At 45.2% G+C, this 21,658-nt stretch overlaps 1 protein-coding gene across 1 annotated transcript in view; it reads right to left on the bottom strand.

Moving 5' to 3' along the window:
• The window catches only part of LOC133950059 (adhesion G protein-coupled receptor L3-like), a 187,094-nt gene extending 173,105 nt beyond the window's left edge, over window positions 1–13,989 (bottom strand). The window contains exon 1 of the mRNA XM_062384227.1: window positions 13,310–13,989. The gene's annotated coding sequence lies outside the window, so the exon portion shown is untranslated. The remainder of the gene's footprint in view (window positions 1–13,309) is intronic.
• Between the last annotated feature and the right edge of the window lie 7,669 nt (window positions 13,990–21,658).

The following is a 21,658-nucleotide window of genomic DNA, read 5'->3' as shown; positions in this document are numbered from 1 at the left end:
CACACACACACACACACACACACACGTACACAACTGTGCAGAAAAGCTGTGTTTCAACGAGACAAAAAGAACTTGCATGACAAATCGCTGCAATACACCGGCTAATGGCGAGATGAGACATAAATGGCCAGAGTGCGGAAAAAAGCACAAGTCTGTGCGGACCACGCGTCCTCGACACTCGTCTGACGACAGCTTTTAAAGAAAACGCACACGCAAGCTGCCGCCCCTATCCAAGCTGAAAATTGGACAGCCATCCTTCAGCGCCGACATAAATCTGCGCGGCACACAATGCATCAGAGAGCACTTGTGTACTCGAGCGAGACAACCAAAAAGTAACCGAATCCAGGACGGACAAGGACAGGGGTGGGATGACAGCTGAGGAGGGACGTTTTCTTCTTGAGTTTGATGCTGTGTGAGAGAGTGCTTTTTGGGAAAGATGCAGGGAGGACGACTCAAAGGGATAAGCAACTTATTATCACAGATGGAACAGCAGAAAATGGGGGGAATATTCGGCTTGGTGATTGTTCTCTAACTGCAACCCTCTCCACACCTTTTTTCCACTAAGAATACCTTGTGCTATACTTGGTTCCACAAGATATCCAACATCAGCCAGATATTAACCTACATGCTTTGTCGCCACATGCTACACACTAGAGGTCTCCGAAGCGGCGACCTCACCGGCCCCAAGGCTATCTGCCCGCTAAATCACATTTGTAGAGTCATATTAAACACGTAGCCCCGAGGACAGCAAAAGCTAGGCAAAGAGTGATAGGCATCTCTCTATCACTGGAAGGCCTGCACTGCATTATTCCGAGCGAGGGGCTGATGTGATAGCACGTGGCCAACGACTGCTTTAATGTCACGATAGAGGCCGTGGATAGGTGCTTGATTCTTCGACAAATAAGAGCCATATTCGCAATGGGTCACGGGTGATGAGCAGAGAGGATGGAAGAGGAGAAGAAACAGAGGCTCCTCTTGCTGTTGCACGGCTGCTGTGAGGAAGAGAATAACAACAAGGCCGTGCAACAGAAGAAAGGAGAGAGTGAAAGCGTAGATACTCGTCAGTCAGTGCATTTGCTGGCAGCGAAGAACAAGGTATGGATATCCTTTACGCCGCAGCCTTGACAGAGCCCCTAAAGACCTCCGTATCCCACCTCCCACATCACCGACTGTCACCAGAAATGTCAAGCGTAGTCGTCTGAACTGGGATGTGACTGGTTTGCAGGGGAAGAAGGGGGATGGGGGTGGATAGAAGAAACCAGGAAAGATCTGTGCTGTGGTTACCGGCACTAAGGGGGAGCTGCATACGAGCAGAGAGTCGGATCTCAGAAGCAGCCTTGCATATTCAACCGCCATTGTTTTCCGGTTATTGTTTAATTGAGCGCAGTGTAATAAGAGCGGAGCCATTGACAAAGCTGTTCTATTCACATCGGTATCGCAGGAATGAGGTTTCCAGGGAGATTGGACGAGTCTGCACCTCACGTTGTGGGTCCGGTGCCAAGGCAGGAAGTAGTGAAGCCTTTAGGAAGCAAAGATGCCAAGTGGATGGACAAATAACAGGTCACGACAGTTTTTGTTACCTAGCTAACTTTATCAGAGCCCAAGTTTACAACCAGTCTTTCCCTAACCTTTGCCATACTGCAGTTGGCAGATATTCTAGAAGGCCAAAGTTTTATTATCATTTTACGAACACTGTTTTTATGTATTCTCGTTGCAAGTGGACTTGGTGAAGTGGAGAAATGGCCTCTGGATTTGCTGATGACTTTCCAGAGCCGTCAAAGTGATCCCTCTGACCTTCTTTCTCTCTCCCTATTCTGGCATGTTGTTTTTGTCGGGTCAGCTAGGAATCGGGTCAGCGGGAGTCAAATTTCCATTTTAACTGGGTATAAAAATTCATTCCAGTGAACCAGTGGAGGTAGCCGCATAGCGAGGGCAGCAAATGGCAAAGTATATATGGTGACAGTCAGCATATATCCTAGTTTCTGTTACTTGGGTCACGTATAGGTCTCAAATGAGATTTCAGAATGAGGTTCGGGGGTCATATTATTGGTTCGACGTATTTTGCATGCCATTAAAGTTGTATCTGGGCATATGAAAAACAAACTGCCAATGCATGGTATCAGACCTAAGGAGGCAGATGGCTGCCAGAGTGGGGTTGTGTGACTGTGCAAAGCATCGCAGTCAGGGGAAGGCGTCTTCTGACAACAAGCAAACAAAAGCCAGGCTGTCATATGTTTTTCCAAAGTAACTAATCTTTTTATAGTCCGGTGGCATCTGCGGTAGCTGAGTCGGGGAAGGGATCCTGCAGGGGACCTGGGGGGGCAATGGAGGTGGCAGTCACTCATCCGATACCCAGGTGAGAAAAGATATTCTGCCAAAATAAAGGCTTATATCGGGAGGAGACAGCACTCGAAATGACCCTGAATCCTTAGGGCGACTGCGGAGGGAGCTTAAAAAGGTTCAATCCACGAGAGCAAAGGTCGGGGCAAAGTTTGTCAGATGTCAAGACGGATCACAAAAACCATCAAAACACTGCAGAGGTAAAGTGCCTGCGTGGCCTCTGTCCAGAACCTGCCGGAGTTCTTTTTTTCAATTCAATGGCCTTTTCCTAATTAGATGAGAAGGGTGGTTTGATGTACATACTCTCCTTGTATTAAAAAGAGAGCATGAACCGCCCCCCCCACCCCATTTGCCTGCAGTGGAGCGATAGAGAAGGTTACCTCTCTCTCTCTCTCTCTCTCTCTCTCTCTCTCTCTCTCTCTCTCTCTCTCTCTCTCTCTCTCTCTCTCTCTCTCTCTCTCTCTCTCTCTCTCTCTCTCTCTCTCTCTCTCTCTCTCTCTCTCTCTCTCTCTCTCTCTCTCTCTCTCTCTCTCTCTCTCTCTCTCTCTCTCCCTCTCTCTCCCTCTCTCTCTCCCTCTCTCTCTCTCTCTCCCCCTCTCTCTCTCTCCCTCTCTCTCCCTCCCTCCCTCCCTCCCTCCCTCCCTCCCTCTCCCTCCCTCGCTTTTTCTCCATTCCACAGATGCAGGGGAAGAAAGGAAGAAAAATCGATGCACAAAAAGCACTTCATTCCTGCTCAATTTCGTCCTTTACTGCGGTGTAATTACAAGTAGCTCTGACGGACTTTCCAAATCCAGATTTCCACATCAGCTGGAGGTGCTACTCAAAGTCATCTGCCCCTAAAATGCAGGTTAAAAAGGGGATTGTTATGGCGTCATGTATGCAGGACTGATTGTTGATTGTACGGAGGGTCAGGAGTTATCGATAACCTCTCGGTAGCAATTCACCGAATGAACATAAATACACATTGACAAAGACGCTGTGCAACAGGAAATAAAATAGAAAGATAGCAGACGGGTTTTTTCATTCCTCCTTGGAGATACAGGCATGAGGAAATTTTTGTCTGCCGGCACATCCAAAGCGAAAATGATTTAATTTCCACTTCTACCAAAGCAACACTCAGAGGGCGAATCATTTTTTATGCACCCGGAAACTTTGGCTTTCTGCATCGATAACACTAGCTGAGAGACAGAAATTAGCAAATTACCTGAGTCTCGGGGCTGCATCCAAGCTGCTGGCCCAATTATTTCTGCTCTGGTGAAATTGTAAAGGCCTCTCCAGCTGCGTTTGACACAAAGCTGGCTTACAGGAGGCTTACGACTGACCAAAAACATAAACAAGATTACAGGAGCCTAACCTTTTCACGGCGCTTGTGAGTGACAACAGCACCCCGGCTAAATGGACCTTTGGTCTGGAGCCCTTCAAAAACGAGGGGATTGTCTCCGCAGTGCTCCTGATACGTCTCGGGCAGAGGAGTGAGCCATAAAAGAAACAGCGAAACAAAAGCAATCCCAGTTGTCTTTACCAAATCAATAATGAGCTATTCATTAGTAGAGATGGAATAGCGCTCGGAATTAACAGAAGAATGCATTAAGACAAAGGGAAACTGCAGGCACAGGTGTAATGGAACCAGATCACAGATATCGGCTTAACTCCCAGCATTCCACTGGTGACTTGCGAGGTAATAACTACACCAACCTTATTAATCATTATGGGCAGAAATCCCATAGCGGGTTGCCCCCGCCTGACCCCAGTGAGCTCATTGTCCGGTGGCACGCTGCAGTTTCACATATTCCAAGTGCGACTCGTACACTACTGTGTCAGCGTGACTTTTGGCAACATTTATTATGTATGAGAGGCTAAGAGGGGTCCATGGGAAGATTATAAAAGCTTAACATTTGGATGAGATTAATCCAGCTGTCAATCTTTGCATCCATACAGTGCTGAGTTACCATAGCGCGGCAGTATATTAACTAATATTACGATTTCATTATCCCTGATTTCCTCGAGGTGAATTGAGGGTGTATTATTTCATATTTGATATATGCTTGATTGGAAATTTGCATATAGGACAATGTGAGCACCTTTTATTTGTCTAGTAGTTAATAAACAATGGGCCTTTGCATGTTAGTTTTATATCAACATAATATTTCACTATGAAATGACTTACATCTGGATTTCGGTGATATTTCAAAGGCCCTATATATGTGACTTAACGTGCTGAGCTGCTGGTGAACCTTGTAATGTATATCTGGAGCATGTCAAGTGCACTGGCGAGGTGCGGAAGCGGAGGGACCACGGCTATCAATGCAGCCTCTGTCGGAAGATAGAGTATCACTGTGGAGAACAGGAAGGCAGTGGACGTCAGTTGCCTGGAGAGGCCGATCTGACGTCTCAACTCCCACTGTCTGTCATCCTGTCGTCCTGGTGATGTATGGACGTGATATGGCACTGCTCGCCCAGCAGAACCAGTCAATACCGCCATGCCGAATCATTTGCTACGGTGAGACAATGGGAGACTGTGACCCTTGTTATACAATGACAAAACTCCACAAGGGTTGAGGGGGGGGGATGTGTTCTTGGTCGATATCATATTGTCAGCAGTGTTGTGGTATATTCTAATGATTAAAGAGCAGGAGAATGTCTTTACGCACACTAACACCACCTACGTCTCTGTGCAGCAGGATTTATTTGTTTAGTTGATTTTATTGATAATACTGTAGTATATTAATAGAATATAGAATTTGTCTGACTATGGATGTATTTGCCTTGTTTTCCTAACCTTCCCTTTCAGAAACAACCTTATTATAAAACACAACAAACATTAATATATACACAATGTATTAGGGAATACGTCCGTTTGGCATTTGCTGACCTGATCTGTACTAGACAAAGCTTTATTTAAAACAGTCAGAAGTTTAAAGCACCCTTCAACTCGAGCAGTGGACAGCGATGCTCATTTTATCCACTGATCCCACATATTCCCCTGTTAGCACCTCAAGGTGTGTTTGCCCTCAGCCGAAGGCAGGAATTTGAACAGCAGCCAAAATGAGCAGTCCACTGTACGAGGCGCTTGCTCCAGCCCTTGAACCAAGGTGACATCCATGCGTCGGAAGACAAGAGAGAAAAAAATTTGACTGAATAAGGACCCCATGTATTTTAATTCCCTGCTGAATAGTGAGCATGAACCCCCCCCCCCCCCCCTTTCTGCGGAAATGCAATCCACACTAATGCATACAGACATTAATCCTGATAGGACTAATCCATGTAACATGAGCCATGCACGGCGGCTTAACGAAGGCACCGTGCATCCTGACTTATGCATGCAGCGTACAGATGCATGCAGGTGCGGCGGCGGCAGCACGGGAACATGGCTCCGTCACCAGCTCCCCCCCCCGGTTTCTGAGCCACACAGCAAGTCGCCCTGTCAGCACTTTTTCAAAACGGCAGCTTTCAAGGCAGTCAATTAAGTTCAAGGTGAGACAAAAATGTGTTGTCATTTAAACGGTTCTGCTCCGCCGGGGCGCCGCATCAATTCAGTCATCTCCATTCCAGAGGTGACAATGGGCTGGCAGGGAAGTTTAGACTTGCCGGTGGATACACAGTTCTGCTGTCATTGCGGGAGAGCAGGTGTACGAGGCGGCGTGAATTAAAAAAAGGCCTCGCTACCCGCCGTGAGCAGATGCTGGTAGAGACGGGGAGCGAACAAGGCGCGACACCGAAGGACTGTGCCGGCTGAGGCGGTCCTTCCTGCCACATCCAACCCCCCCGCCCCCTCCACAGCCGCACTCCTGAATCCAATCCTATCTTATCGATTAAGAAAAAAAATCAATTTGGTCCAGGTCACAAGCACAAGAGGGAGCCCGCTGGAAATGCTGCAATATATTCTGAAGTCACAAGTGGAATCTGATTCTGATCAACTCCACAAAATGCACCCTGGTTTAATGCAAGACAAAATGGGCCTGCTCTTATCAGGGAATGGAAGAAAAGGCCTCGTAAATCCTTCATTGTGGAAGAATGCACCTGCACAGAGGCACTTTTAACTGTCCCGCTTTAAAAATCCTTCCTCTGAGATTACTGGTATTTTAATTCGTAAAACATTCAGCAGGATGCACGACATCTCTGCAAGGCATTCACGCTTTGTGTTCCACTACAAGGCACTTTTAATTGGAAGGCTGAGAGGTAGTCGAAATGAAAACAAAGTTGTAATGGAAAACACATCGGAACACAACAGTGACACCTCGCTCGACTCCGTGTTCTTTCTGCACACCAGCGTATTTGTGTCGAGCTGCCTGAAGGAGGTTGGACGGGCTACTGAAGAAAGACAAACTGACTTCCAAGAGATGCATAATGAGGAGAAAAAAAGAGATGCAAAGAGACAACAGAGTGACACAAATGGTCCATAAACAGATCAAATGAATACAGAATATATATTTGACAGATTTCACGATGGAGTGATAGCCTGGAAAATCCAATTTCTGCAATTTTTTGTTTCCCACCTTACAAAGAGCTCACAGCACCCTGTTTTCCAAATGTCTAATCCTATGAACGGTGACTCATTGAGGTTCTGTACAATGATAAGCTAGAAAAAAAGCTCTAACAAAGCATGCAGGCTGTTTAATCATTCACAGACACTCGATCTAACATGCCAAACAACTGAGTTTTCTCAATTTCATCTATAGATTTCCATACAAATACAGTTTTGCTCCTCGCTTTGCTGGGGAGTGGGGTTGAAAAAATGTGTTATGCCTTCTTGGGGATGTGCACACTCTACACTGTTGATGATCGCTACAGGAAATATATGAAATGACTACAAAGAGACACGACTGCAGAGAAATGCAAAACATCAAAAAAAAAAGTGATGCAATTCGACCACGATGAAATGCAAATGCCAAAGAGACACAAAATAACCAAAAAGAGGTGAAAAATAAGCCAACCATATAAACACGACCCTCTAATTTTATTATTTGACAACAAAAAACATGAATTTAAGTGTTCCTCGTAAAGGACGTTTCTCTTCTGTGCTTCATAGTGTTTCAGGGTTCACTTCTTTTTGAAAATGGCCAGCGTGCAAACCTGCACCTGATAAATCTGCAGATACAGCAAGCCCGGAAACTGGGGAAGCGATCTTCATTTTCTGCTCGCCGGCCAATTAGTGGTCAGATCAGGAGGTCCCAGCGGTTAAGGGAGGCGTAAATACTAACCGTCATTTCCATTAATTTGTATGCGGCTGCAGGTGCACTACCTTATTATGTATTCAAGCCCGAACCTGCCTCCCAAACAGGCCATAAATTAACTTCTTTTTAGAGCGTCGGCCCGAGAGAAGCATTGCATCTTTGTTTGAATCCTCATCACTGGTCTAAAGTTCACGGGCAGGGGGGGAGGGAGGAAAAATAAGCCCCTCGGTGCAAAGGAAAGCCATTAATATTGTTGCAAAAGACTCGGTGAGGTTCTGTGAAATGCACACAGACAAACGTATCAGATTTTCACGGAGCAGTAAAAAGGGGTTGATGGAGCGCAGCCCCTGTCAGGTTTTGTCGGTTTGATCGTTTTTGGATACCTTTTAACACCACCAGCAGGGTCATAAGAGGGGCCTGGATTGCTTTAAATGCTATGCGGACATTTTTTGGGCCCATATCTCCAGCTAGAGAAAGTATCTCCCGAGGTTTTTATTTCCCTTTGGCTGTAGTTCTCTTTTCGGTGGAGCTGAGGGGTTAACAATGGTATTCAACCATCTGCGTCTTTGGAACCATCAGACAAACTCGTCCAGTTGCTGTACCGTTTACTGGTCACGCAGACCTGTAGTGGCCCTTATCTTCATGCAGCATTGCTATAGGAGTGTACTTCAAGACTAAAGAATGGCCTCTCCATTCACAGAATGATTACACATCCGCATCTGCACGAGCTTGTAAGCGCTCTGCACTCACGTCCCCCTGTGTGCCAGAGCCGCCTGCAGAAGTTGTCGAGTGTTAGAAGGCGCCTGCTGAGTGCTTTGACCCCCCCAGGGATGACTGAACTAAGTGTCAGATTAAGGGCGGGCGGAGAGAGAGAGAGTGGGGGGGGAGCTTGCAGATAATTAAAACATAACGTTGTTTTAACAAAAGCACACCGTCACTTGTCGTGGTACCGTACGCATGTGAGTTTGCAGTCTACCAAGCCTTTCTTAAAGTTTGAATGCACAAAATACTACAGTGGTGCGCTTGTGGAATTCAAAAAGCTCGGCGTGTTCAATTCCGAATGCAACTTTGGCCGATTTCACGGCCGCCGCAATATCTGATCTCCTGCTTCCGCGCAAAAAATAACATCTCGACTCGTGTGTTTTCTCTCGCTCATTGTCGGGACTTGCGGGGTCAAGGAGAGAGCCGGTGCAATGTTTTCATGACCTCGCCCTCGTCCTCAGCACAGCACAGACTTACTGGAGTGGTGTAGAAATCCCTGCAAAATCCGTTAGTGATTTAAAGAGGCTCGTCGATACCCCCCCACACACGGCCTCTCTCGCTCTCATCCGAACCACTTCTGGAAACCAGCCAGAGAAAGAAAGAGCCTTGAATGACTTTAATAACCCCCCCCCCCCCCCCCCCGGAAAAATAAATAAATCACATCGGTAAATAATAGGTGTTGCTTTGGGCACCAACAGTGTGGATTTTTCTTGCACGGCCAATATTTTGCATGTATATATTTTTTATCGCAGACATAAGACTGCAGTTGTGTTTTTCTCTTTTAGAAATTTTGGGATTGCTGAGCTGTGATGAACACACAAAAATGATTCATGCCAACACTTCAGCTCCTACAACAAAATTAAACCCGCAGACCTTATATATCCAAACCTTTCCCTATGAACTACTTTATAAGCCAAATATGCTTTTTTTTTTTTAGAATAAACTGTTTCTTCTACATTTTCAGTTTAAAAAAATGCACCTAAACATTTTGTGGGTCACTCATCACAGAGCAGCACAGAAACCGGTTGTTCTCTCCATCAGCTGCAGTCTCCATTTCAACTGCGAGCCCAGTTTCCTGCGGTTCGGTTTTCAGGTGTGTGTGGGGGGGGGGGGGGGGGGTAGGGGGGCTGCGAAAGCTTCTGTCAAAACCTCAGTGTCCGGGGTCTTTATGAGACGGGACAGCGAAAGTGTTGAGAGGCACGGACCTCGAGGACCTTTCCTGTGCCGTTTGCTTTCTTTTTCTCATTTTCAGCTTCTTTGGCTTTTTCTTCTTCCGTGACATTCCTGCCAGAGGAAGGGCCCCAGCGTATCAGCCTGTCTTGCTCCTAACTGCGTGATAACTCAGGTCTTTGGGACCTGGGCAAAAAAGGAAAAAAGGCCCGGCTGAAGCAGTGGGTGAGATCCGGGCCCCCACGGAAATGTGAATGCAGCCCAGCAGGTGGCCCGCCTCCCTCCTCTGTTAGGCCACAGGTTTAAATATCATGTTTTAAGAGGTAAACACTATATATAGAGAAGTTGTATTTAGAGCATATACGTTTTCAGCCACCAAGGCTAACCTGTCTGTGGGGGCTGCTTTGAAAAGTCGTAAAAAATCACAAGGGAAAAAGAAGAAGCATCTTAAAAAGCATCATCTCCCTTCACTGAGGAGGATTCTGTGAAGCTTAGCATGTCGGCATCAAGCCGCAGAGATAAACAATCATTCAGATGAAAAAATAAATGTCAGATTCCATCATTTTGACAATGTGTTGGAGAATTTCTGCCGCGTCTTCTTCTGTGGATTCCTTATTTTTGCGAACTCGCCAAAGCTCCCATGCTGTGCTTGTCAATCAAAGCCCTGATGTTCCAATGTGGAGCATAAGAAGATGTGAAGTCGACTGTGTTCATCTCATTAGGGATATTGCAAGTCTGGGGTCTGGTCGTGTTTTATAATTTATAAAAAATAAGGTGAAGGCAAAATTGTTCGATTAACGACTTCTGCAATGCCACACACACAAACACACACAAACACACAGTGCATCAGCATTTCTGTTGGCCCGAAATGTGTTACTTATTAAAAACTATCAATTAGTTGGTTTCAATATAGCTGCTGATTAAATGTTTATCCAATGACTCATCGATTAATCAACTGCAGGTTTCAGCTCCACAGGAAACGCAGACTGTGAGGAGGGATAAGTGATGTAGCTGTGCGATACTGCAAAAGCTGCAATGTTGCAGGTTGCATATGTAACAGAGGCTTCAGAGTTTGTCCAAATAAGAGGGATTGACTTTTAACAACACCGTTATTTGTTATTCCCACCTCAACTGCACAATTTGTCTGACTTGTGTACACAAAAATACAAAAAAGAACTCATAAGTGGTGAGCCCACACATGGCAGGGAGAACATGAAAAGCGAAACCGCAACAGCCGTCGATACAAAAAAAAGATGACTGAAATCTGAAAAGGTTTGTGCAGCACACGACCTTGAGCACTCAAATCTGCAGGAAAAAAGCAGAGCGATAAAGACATGAGGAAAAAAAGGAATTCATTCATGATAAGTGATGCTGCTATACGGGGCCTGTATTTGGATGAAGGTTCTATCGGTGGTTTTGTGTTGTTTTTCCGACACGACAACCTTAAGAAGACGTAGAAAACCGTCAGGGGACGTGTGTGTGTGTGTGACAAACAGATGATTTTTGCCCTTTTAACGATGACTAACCTCATTTACACACAAATAAAAGCCAATGCTGAACACAATCTGTACCATGAAGCTTTGTCCCACATCCACTAACCTGACGAGGGACTTTAGAGAGCCCATGCCTCCACCCGCTCTGCAACAACACACATCCAAGCGTGCAATTGTCCCAAAAAAAAGGCACTCGACAAAAACAAATGAAAACGTGCCGATGGAATCAAAATCCAAGCACATCGAGTTGGTGAGAAAAGGGGGGGAACATCACAAAGACTGGGCTTATTTCTGAAGAACAACACAAATGACCCAACACAAAAAGAACATGCTTTGTATTAAGGGCATCAATTGAACCCATATTAGTGCGCAACACGTGCAATTTAGCACAGCCCAGCACAGGAAGAAGGATTTTAGTGTTGGATTCACACTGCAACAGACATGATTGAATAATAATTATCTCTAAACAGCAGCTTATGAATCCGGTAAAGTGTTTTCTATCAGTAGCACTATCTCACTGTTCATTTCCCCAAAGACGTCCAATTCTATCAATATGTAAAACAGAGGCACGTGTCCGTCGCCATCTTCCAGGAGAACTTATTGCTTTCAACGCCGCCCCGTCCCATCAGGTATGACACCAGATGCTAAGTTCAGCCGCCGTTATAAATAAATGTAACCCAGATGCTACTCCACGAGGAGCCGCGTTGAGCTGAAACCGAACGGATGAGACAGGAAAACAAAGTGCAGGTTGACAGAACCGTTTAGGCAGAAGGCATCAAATGTCCCCTCGAGTTTCCCCCCGGAGGAGGAAGTCAAGGTTTCCACTGCTGGTAAAAGAAAACCAAGTGTGTGTGTGTGTGCGTGTGTGGGGTGTATGTGTGTGTGTGGGGTGTGTGTGTGTGTGTGTGTGTGTGTGTCATCTGCTTGAGGGCACTTGCACCAATGCAGATTATGTGACAGATGGCACTGCAGCCCTGGACGTAATGAACACAGCCTAATTGTCAGATAAGGAAACAACCAACAAGCAGAATGCTGATGATACGTTTCTGCAATGTGGGCGAAAAAAAAAACAAATCAACCGCGTGGAAGTTGGTCACGCTTCTCGAAAGACAAGAAGCCGAACGCCTGTGTGGAATATACAAAATTTAAAAAAGGAGGAACTCAGCACCAATTCAAGATCAGATTCGACCAGAGATCGAAAGCATATTTCCAAAACCATCAACGGGGAATGAAGGGGGGGGGGGGGGGGGGGGCGTTATCGTGCAGCTGGGAGGAAAACTTCAGATCCCATTCAAGGCGCTGGGGCTCGGCTCTACCTTTCTTTCCACTCGGACTGGGATGTTGAGAGACAGTGTGCTGATCTCGGATCAAAGCGTTTGGTACAGTGCCCCCCCCTGCACCTCTCCCAGACACAGGTCTCGGCCTGCAGCACAGCACAGCTCTCCATCCCCTCTTTCCCTGTGTGTGCATTAAAAAATGATGGTATTTGCCGTGCAGTATTTATGGGTTGCTGTTTTTTTTTTTTTTTTTGCAGTGGTATTCTGAAAAATGACAAAAAAAAGCCAACAGTGGCACTTTGGAAAGAACATGTAAATGAGTGGACTGGCTGAGAGAAGGGTGGAGGGGTGGGGGGGATGGGGGTCAAATACACATGACAACTGCACATGCACCGACACCACTAGCTTGCACTTGGTTCCATTTGCACATTGTCAACCCCCCCACAGTGAAGAATGCACCATCACTGCATCAGCCAACGTGGTTTTCACTTTGGACGACAAAACTGCACCAGAACAAGAAGGAGGTGGAAAAAGGGAAGGGGGGGGGGGGGCTGCATTGGTATACAATTCATGATTGGAGCACCTTTTTCTTTTTTTTTCCATGGAAGACAAATAAGGCTTCACACGCTCAGATACTGACTTGGCTTTATCACTGAGAGAAACAAGGTGGCTGCACATTCAGTTTAAATGTCAAGGTTGAATGGGGTGGGTGGGTGGGTGGGGGGGGTACTTATTCCCTGCATGACTCTAAAATCCTGCAACTTGCGTCCAATACACTTCTCCATCCACATGTGCCCATTGATAATTCAACTCGTACACGGGAACAGTCAATTAGTCGAAAGAGGTGATTGATTGGCGGCTCGTCGATACGTGATCGGTGCTGATTACACCCGGACGCACGGATGAGCCCGGTTAGAAGTAATTAAGAGGGGGGGGGGGGGGGGCGCGTGCCAGTGACTGACACGGGGAGAACCGTGCACGTCGCACCGCCGCGGGGGCTCCGTCGCCCCGGTGGCCGTGGATGTGCGCACGGACGCGGGGGGGGGGGAACATATACGCGCTTTCTCGGCTGAGGGAACAAATCGTGACTTACCCCACTGGGTTCCAGGCAAATCACCGTAGAGGAGGGTAAATGTCGCGTCCTTCCATTCAAAGTGTGAACTGTCTTTTCAGGGGAACCGTCCTTTGACGCACGGTGTGGGTGCGTGTGCGTGTGTGCGCGATGGGGACAAAACTGTTGTCCTCCTCCTTCCGCCTGCTGCTTTTTCTCCCCGATATCCTCCAAACAACAACACATGTGCCGTGCGTCCACACAATCCGAGTCGCGTCGCTGCGTATGCAGGAGAAACGGCAGGTTCCCTCGTGTTGTATCCGCGCCGCTACATCCCTGTTATGGCACCAGGCGTCCGTCCTCCTGCGCTGGGGCTACATCACGTCCCATGCAGCTCGGAAGGGCGAAGTGCCGGCAGCCTTCGATATCACCCACAAAAAAAATTAAAGGAAAAAGAAAGAAAAAAAGAGTATCCAGAGGAATTGCACGAAAAAAATCAAAAAAGAAGGAATAGAGGAGATCTTGTGAGGAAAAAGCTCCGCCGGAGGGAGAGAGAGAGGGGGAATCTGAACTTGTCCGGGCTCCAGGAGGCTGCTGAGCTCCCCGCGACAATGACAGACCAATTGTGCGCACTGGCTGCGAGTGATTCTGTGTGGAGCACCGAGAGGCGTTTGGAGAGCCGGGGAAAGGTGAGAGGCAAAACTCGGATGTGGATCCGCCGCTCACGCCGAGTACTCGGGCTCCACCTAGCAGCGAACTCGAGATGGCATGTCACAGGAAAATAAAAAGCATCAAACCAAAGCCCCCTTGTCTCTCGCAAACCTCACACAATATGGCTTTTGCCTTTGGCTGGCGAGGGGGAGAGAGACCTGTGTTATATTACATTCCGTCTGTGCGCCCGTGGGCTGCAATATTCATGTGGAATCCGCCGTCTCCCTCTTGCACGATTCAAAGTGTAACTGGTGTGAGAGCTGTCCATCGATAGTCCACTGGAGGAGGATGAAGCAGCCTGATCAGTGAAGATGTCCCCAGTAAAAAGACACTAGTGACAAGGTGTGGCGGATGAACTGCAGCACATTCAAGGTTGATTTAAAAAATAAAGTAAAAGAAAGGTTTGCGGATTGCAGAAAGTTAATTAATTCCCAAACTGTATTCTCCAGGGGGGGACAGTCTCTGCTTGTATGAGATGTGTTAGCATCTGTTTTTTCCCCACCAGTTTATCCTCAAAGAAGAGTTAATGGTCCATTCTCTGGCTGGAAGCTAATTATTCATACAGATCTGTTTGCTGGAGGCTGCTGCTGCTGCGGCTCCTTCTTAGTATTCCAGCACATCTACTGTAACTCCAGCCGGTCCTTTGACTGCCTTTTCTTTTTACTCCAGCTGGTGATGGCATGAAACGTGCACAGAAAAATCCCATGCCCGAGAATGTGCAGATTCATTTAAAGCCACTGGAATAAAAAAATGAAGGTTCAAATATCATAAAATGTCCTGATCTTGACCTATTGAGTGCAGCAGCACCAGCTGCAGCCCACTTCCAGCCGGAGCCGGCCAGCTTTCACCCTCTCAATCATCCCTACAGCCAATTAATCACTTTAACAATCCTAATTACAATCAAACAATAACAAGTAATCATTCAATCCCATCACCCGGTGCTCGGCTAATGAGCCCTTGCAAGGCGAAGACCTGGTGGAGCACATTGTGTGCACTTGTTTCCTGTCTGAAAAACACCTTGAACTCCTGATGAAAAATAACCGCCGGCTGCTGTTTGTAGAAACGCAGCGTTATCTCTCCCTGGCACCGCTTCCCGTGCACCCCTCCGATGCAAAAAGGATTTCTCCAGGTAGAGCACTGACCAAAGCCGGCTGCCATTATACACGCATAGAGCAGGTAGCTTTAAAGCGGTGCCTTAAGAGCCATGCAATATGCTGCACCCAAAAATTCAAGAACCACAAAATACAGAGGCGCCAAAATGGTAGTGACACGAATGCTTCAGCACCGGTGGACATACAGAGGCCGACAGACCGAGAGAACACAAGTCGGAATCGAATCGGCTCCTATTTATCTTCTCTTTAGCTCCTCATGATTAAAGTATCCACAAATGCATATCCTCCAGTGAAGTGGAAAAGCACTTAAAGAGGCAGTGAAGGGAAGTCCCACCACGTATAGCTCGTTTCACTGCGGGGCAAGAGAATCACAGGAGCGAAAGCAAATGTCCCTGAACTGCATGAACATGGCCGTTTCCCTTTCGAAAAAAGGAATGTGAACTGTGACTCTAAATCGTCGTGTAATTTGGAATCAAAAGGTATTTCCATTCAGTGCTCGTCAGTTTTTGTGGCACTCGGTTATTCGAAGTTGTAAAGCAAAGGGAAAAGCTCCATAGAGATGTTGGGAGCTTCCCAAATGACAATGAACGGCCCGCTGCGAGGAACCAGACACGTCCGATTTTATGCTAATAGCCAATACCCATCAGCTACATAAAAATACCTTTTATTCTATTACCGCTAGTAGCTCATTCCCAGCAAATGGATCAGCCCAAGGATTTGTTTTTATGTGATAGTGGAGGAGATTTTTTTTATTTGCACACTAATCCTAAACTAACTGTCCTCAAGACAACAAGCACCACACAACACACACACACACACACACACACACACACAGAATTACCCTGTGGTTTGTGAACATGTAGCCCTGAGCGGCTAACAACATTGATATATTCCTCTCAGGAGGTCTGTGGAGTTAGAAGAAGAGTGATTATTGGATTACTGTTTGTTCATAAAGTGAGTTGTGTGAACTTGAAATTCCTCAGTTTGGTGACGCGTCTGTTCCCAAGCAGATCAAATCAGTTGGCCTCGGTTTAAGATATATACAGCATCAATAAAATACGAGCTCTAATGCGTAAACAGAATATTTAAATTGCTGTTTCATAAGTTACTATAGCTTGCTTCAAAAAACAAGTCTATGGCAGCAAGTTGCATCAGCATCTAGGATTCAGAATCAAAGTGAGTGCATCGATATTTTAAAAAGGGATATTTTGTGAGTCAGTTTTTGTGTAAACAAGCACGATAAACTCAAATTAATCTCGAAAGCTGCATTTTGAGCCATTAGCAAAACTTTTATTTGCAGGTTAGACTCAAATGAATTTAATTTCACAAAGCTAGAGTCTCTTTTTTTTTCCATAGACACCAGGAGAATGAAGAATTAGCATATTTTACACAACAGGCTGAAAATGTCCTGTTGTGTTTTTGTAATCACATTCAGGCACGCTCATAGTCTATTTATTTGTATCAGAAAAAAGGCGAATTCCATTGTTGACTTCCCTGTCAGCGTCCCTCGTTGCAGTTCTGTGGCAATATGTATAATTGCGTGTGCATTACGCTAATGCAGAATATCCAGCTGCGAGCACTGGATTTAGTAAACCCAGCGAGTTAAGCACCTGAGACACAGATGTAATTGAACACCATAAAGTGATGCACGGCAGTATAACACCTCTGTAGAGCCCCTCACCTGCTGCTGCCAAACGTAAAGCTTTTCAGGAAAAAACAAAAACGAGGCTTTTGGGGACAGTTGTCGTGCAAAGTGAATCTAATAATGTCGAAGTCTCCTTTCTCCATGTTTCTGCATGCTAGCAAGCCTCGTGCTGACACCTGCATATGCAGCGGTGCTGAAAGTAAACACGCGGCTACAGACTGTTCTCGGTTTGTGGGGGAAGGTGAGGATGTGTTCTATTGGACTGCAGAGAAAATAAACTTTTGGGATATTTGGACTTAAGCCTTGGATCATCTAAACAAGAAGGAACCGTATTTGAAGGAACAGGAGGTGAGTCTGACCCACCTACACCTTCACTCATTGGATGGTAGTAGCCGTCAAATCACAACCTTCTATTTTTCTCTGAAATAGGACCACAAGTAACCAATTAAACATCGTGATTTATCGGAGAAGACATAAAACTAGCAATAGAGATCATAAACTCCATGTGAGAATGTTTACAGACGTTATAAAAAAACAATAGGGTCATTTTCCCATTGACTTCCAGAGAAACTGATCTTTTTGCAACCAGTGGAGTCGCCCTCCGCTGGTCATTTGTGCACTTGAGCATCGGATTCACGTTCCAGACCCAAGAGATCAACGTCCATCTTCAGACACAACTTAGTTCAAGAGGAAACATGTGTAACTTTAAGAAAACAAGTTACACTTTCTTCCTCAAACCCTTTATAAGTCACGGTTGCACCACGCATTGCACACTATCCTGTAATTGCAATGTGTGGCCACACTGGCCCCTATTAAACAAAAGTTATATGGACTCACTTATTTTTACTTTTGGGTTAATGAACCACACGTTTAAAAGCTGAACTACTTGGTTAAATTCAAGGGGAGACCTGGTGATGGTAAAATGACATCAGCTGAAATTAACTGTGAGAATTATTGATTTAGGAAATGAACAGCCAGAGGGAAAGGCCCAACGACTTCCCTGCCCAAGGTACATCTTTTCTCAAGCCACATCCAATTTGATGATCTACCACTATCCACTGTCTAAAAGGTTTTATAGCACTAAAAACACCACTGACTTGGATCTGCATTTCTTCCTGACAGACAAGAATCACAATTCCCACTTCCACTACAAAGCTGTGTCACAGAAGACTAGATATGCACCATTTAAAAAAGTTTGAAGAAATACTAAATGCTGTGTTTTCTCTCATGGGGGAAACATGTGCTCTAAAAACACCTGGGAGATATACGATGCAAAAACTAAAACAAACAGCTGTTATGACAAAGAGGAGACATCTGTATGTCAAGTCCCGAATATGTACATTTGTTCCAAAGCCGAGGCCGTTCGTTCTTCATCAGATACGAGTGAAGGTCGGAGGAATGGCCTGTGACTAAAACGTTGTGTCTTTCTTTCTGTTTTCCAGATATAAGCTGAACCTGAATGCAGTGGTGGGGAACACCAGCACATTTGGGAGCAGGGCTTCGCTGGCACACTTGCAATAAGAGGGTGCTCGGTTGAATTTTGCATAACCCCAAATCCGTTGATTTCAAAATCTGGTTATCTATACAACATACCTTGCATCAGTAAATCAATTTGCATGTGCTTCTCTCTGTATCGCATAGTTATTATTGTGTATCTTTAGTGTGTGCGTGATTACGACTGCCCACAGTCAGTGGGCATGACCGTGGGCCCACATCCACCGTTACATCAGCCGCAGCCGACTTCACGAGGCAGCACCTACATTTCTTTTCACCCACTGCAGTGCAGCCTCGACTCTTCAACACTTATCCTATAAACTTTTCTCAGGGTTGACTCACAATTAGCTACGATGGCAAAAAACAGCTCAACTGTCACGAGTCAGTTTACATGCACGAACCACCAGGCTGGTCATGACTGTGTGTGTTTTTGTGTGGGAGTCTATGTGCAATGCAAAAAAGCCGGCATTTCGCTCAAATGCTGACTCAGACATGTTGCAGTCAGCCCAAATAGAAACGCTTGCATAATTTAATTGACAATCGGCTGCTATCCACTTTTGTTAGGGTTTGACACAAACTTAGAAAAAAACGAGGGTATAATTCAATATCCTGAAATGAAAAGCTCTCTCCTCTGCTGGATGAGCACGAGTGTGTGTGTGTGTGTGGGAGCGAGGCACGATACACACTCCCTCTGTCATATAGGTTGTGTTGTGAGTGTGTCTTTGCTTGTGTAGAAAAAGTGGAAAGATCATATATCATGAGCACTGAATCCCCTTCTTATGTTGGGTATAAGGTGAATTTATTATTTACCACTGTTGGCGTCCATTGTTTCTATAGCTGCTGTAGGTCTAAGTTGTGTTTGCATGTGCGTTCACAAATGTATCTCAATACCACAACAACAGGAGTGAACTATGTACCTACACTCTTATCTGTGTGTTCCTTGAGATTTGAGTGTGATCCTTTATGACTGTAAAAAATCCCTGCAACGCCAAAAAACCCAGCAGCACATATACAGTCCCCACAAAGAAAAATGAATAGATTTCTGCGACGCACACTTCATTATTTCCCCAACAGCTTCTGCTCGTCGCAGTCAGCTCTGCACAACATGATACATGTGCACCCTTGTTAAAATGGTTTATTTTGAAAAAGTTGCATTTATCTCGGTGGCTCCTTCCACAGCTATTTGTGTTATTTTAAGCTGCAGGTAAACTTGGGGAGAAGAGAGAAAGTCTTCAGAGATCGTTGAAAAGCAAAAGGAGCGATGCTACTACTGTTTTTTTGCGATTCTGATGTTATGAGCATCGACTTTTACACATTGTAGACTTTCTATTATTGGTTAAGTTTGGGGAGTTGGGGGCCAACTTTCTCTGCTTTGAAGGAACGAAATATCTTAAACCACAGAAGGCAGCTCTTGAAATTGATGGTGAGCTACTTACCTAGAAGCAGGCAACAGATGAGGTTAGCAGCTATAATCATCTCACTGGTTAGTGGTGCCTTCACCAGTTTAAGCAGCCGGATGTTCCCCTCAGGAGGTGGTGGAGACCAAAATGGATCTAGAAGGACAGTAAATATTGTCTTTTCATTTAGATGGCAAACAACATGAGAGTGCTGCATGTGTCTTTGGGTTACAAGTTTTCCACAACACATTTAAGCCACTATCTGCTGAGACAAAGGAAGAGGTGCCGAAGTCGGATCTGTTTGTTTGTCTCCATAAGTGTATTCATGTGCTAAGTAATCCAAATCAAAACACAGTGATGGAAAGCTCATCAAATAATAGAATTAATGAGGTCTTCAAATTTCTGTTGAGACAACAAACACACATTTGCAGAGTTGCAATGCTGTGTGGAACATCCCTGCATTAATTAATTGTGTCTTTATCAGCTCTAAATTCGGCTGACTGGATATCCAGCACTACAGAGGTGATCATGCGCATCACTACATGGAAGATCAGTCAACAAGCGGACAGGTATCTCAGCAGTTCCTGACAAGATGCATTAATTTCCACCCTGTCGCCCACAGCACGACAGTCACTTCCTCCGGAGTTAGAAGCATCCATGATTATCTGAGCTGCTGTCTTTTAAAGTTTGGAAAATGTCGACAAAAACAGCAGAAACCAACCAGATGTTGATAGTATGAGACTCACATTGTGTTGCTGTAACTTTAAAAAACATCCAAAATGCCTCTTTCCACAAGCTTCCCCTAATAATTACCAGAAAATTACAGTAATAAAGTAATTCAATTCAAGCAGGGCTCCAAAGTGTTGTCATGCCGTCAGTTCACAGCTACAAAAACATATGATTAAAGACAAAAACAAGCTGACATTTATTCCTACCACTGTGTAAAACTATGATAAAAAAGAATAAGTGTTGACGGCAGCCTAAAAATATGCAATTACTAGGAATCAGATGGCCAACTGTTCAAAGGGCTGACCTAACATTAAGACCATTAAAACAACAACAGCACATATTTAACACACACCCTGTGGAGAAATATGTCACTGCGCATATGCCCCTTCAAGCTTATTAGTATTGTAAAAAGTTAGTTACATGAAAACTTGAGCAACTTTGTGCTCAAATGTTGAAAAAGGCTGCAGGATGTGTCGGACAGTTTGTATTTTTCTTGCCACTTTGTTGTTGTATTGCCACTGCATTGCGTGATTGCGCAATTAAATTAATACAATAAGATTTTCATTTTGGTGCCACATTGTGTTATAATTTACTAACTAGTATTTTTTCCTCCTCGGCTGTGGTCGCCACCTTGTGGCTGGCTGCAGTAAAGGTCACAAATCCCATCTCCTCCATGTTAATAATTGGAACACGGAACAATTTTAAAAGTCAAATTATACCTGTAATGATTTATTCTTGACACAGCGAAGCACGCCCAAAATCTTTATTTATATTTCAGTACTCTATCAAAATTGTAAACAGTTGATTTAGATGTTAATGTTTGGCAGGGCATGGTATTTGGTTTGCACATGCACGCCTCCAGGATGCACGAGCCGTTTGATGCCGGTGACCCGGTGCCTTCTCCTCCAGCACACCGTCCACATCATAATTACTGTAGGCAACATGAGCTGTCAGAGAGGGTCCACGAGATTGGCATTAAACTTTATTTGCGCATTCACATTGCCGACAGGAATAGAGCTATTGATTAGCTTTGACCCGTGTGACCTTTTCCTTTGCAGCCCTATCAGGACAAATTTTTCAATTTTCAATTTTATGACCCCGTCGACCTACTGACACGGAGCTAGAATTCCCTCGAGGATCAGCATCGTTCAACTTAGGCTTTCTCAAAATCTTTGCTCTATCTTTACTGTCGTGTGCCATTTACTACCATCGACCCCACAGCTGGGTATTTACTAGTTAAATTGTAAATTACTGTAAAATTCAAATCCATTGGAATAAGGATTAAAAATGATTACTACTACCT

Source organism: Platichthys flesus, chromosome 24 (genome assembly GCF_949316205.1).
Source record: "Platichthys flesus chromosome 24, fPlaFle2.1, whole genome shotgun sequence".
In the NCBI taxonomy this organism is placed as follows: Eukaryota; Metazoa; Chordata; class Actinopteri; order Pleuronectiformes; family Pleuronectidae; genus Platichthys; species Platichthys flesus.
Note: the sequence above shows the minus strand (reverse complement) of the source record. Positions and strands in the feature narration are given on the sequence as shown.